We start from the raw sequence: 1,463 nt of genomic DNA, 5'->3' as shown, positions 1-1,463 counted from the left end.
TTTTTAATAGATGAGTAGTATTCCATTGTGTAAATGTACCATATTTTCTATATCCATTCTTCTGTTGAGGCAGAAAAGAAATTTTTAAAAATTCTAAAAGCATTGAAAAAATTAAGTGACAGTAATATTAAAATAAGTAAAAAATTAAGAAAAATAATAAAACACAATCCCCATCCACAATCCAAAAGAATAGTTTTCCCCCTCCAATATTAAAATCTTTCAGATAGACAGAGTAGAGCACTGAATGTTCTATTATTATTATTATTATTATTATTATTATTATTATTATTATTACCCTTTCCTTTTATTAACATTCAGGGTGGTAGTAACCTAAGTTTGTCAAAACACAGTGGTCTGCTTTAGCTGCATTCACTTTAAAAGCTACCTTTATGTGTGTGCCAGTCACCCTGATCTGTGTGGTCTCTGGGCTAAGCAGAGTCTTACTCATAGAGGGTCTCTGTGCCCTATGGAATGGCTAACATCCATCCCATGGAGTGTGAGGGAGGCAGACAGAGAGCTGAGATCTGCCCTGGAGCAGGTGAATAAATAGAATCCAGAGCTCCCCCTGCTGTTTGTTCTCCTTGCTCTCAGATCCTACCCCTTAGTGAATCACTCTGCACTAGGCTGGAGGCTACAGAAAGGAAATGACATGCTGGATATGGGCTCATGGATCTCAGTGCCAGCAGTCAGCTACACATGGCAGGACATAACTCTGGAGACAGAGTTCTAGAGTCATCTGGCCACAGTCTCAAGACTTTCAGTCTTTGCCATTATTTACAGGTCATGGGGTCCTGATGGCAGGACCACTGACTACCTCACTCCTCAAAGTTTGAGCCTCTGCTGCTTTAACCTCTGTGTGTCAGTGTCTGACCTTCCTCTGTCCACTGTTGTCTCTCACAGGTGTCTCCCACCCAGTGACTGTTGAAAGTTCCCTGGGATTACTGCCCCATGATTATCTCAGGTCTTCAGAGCATCCCTATTCAAGGTGGCACCTGCAATAGCCCACTTAGATATGAAAGGTACCAAAATGAATTTCCTCTGCATTACAGGCCTGCTAGTCAGGAGAAGTTTCTGTTGTAGTGAATCCACCCTCTGAACTTAATATTTGTGAAGACTGTATTTGTATTATACATCTCCTTTAAAGCAAGTGCCATTGTTTTATACAAATATTTACAATATCAGAATGCTTGACATGTGTGAAAGAAATGAACATACAAGATTATACACATTAAGAAAAATCAAGAATTGTATAAAACACATTTGCATGTACAAAAATAAACTATAAAGGAGCTTTAAATGCATGTGAAATGTTAGAACAGACTACTGAGTTTGAATTGTTCTTATCACTCCTACATACTATAATTTTTCTTATATAACAGATTATTTCTTCCCAATGTATTTGTTATTTCTTTTTCTATTATGGCTGTTTAATGTGGGTATTTTGTCCCTAGAAGCAAGCTCTA

This window comes from Mus pahari, chromosome 9 (assembly GCF_900095145.1).
Source record: "Mus pahari chromosome 9, PAHARI_EIJ_v1.1, whole genome shotgun sequence".
NCBI classification, from domain to species: Eukaryota; Metazoa; Chordata; class Mammalia; order Rodentia; family Muridae; genus Mus; species Mus pahari.
Note: the sequence above shows the minus strand (reverse complement) of the source record.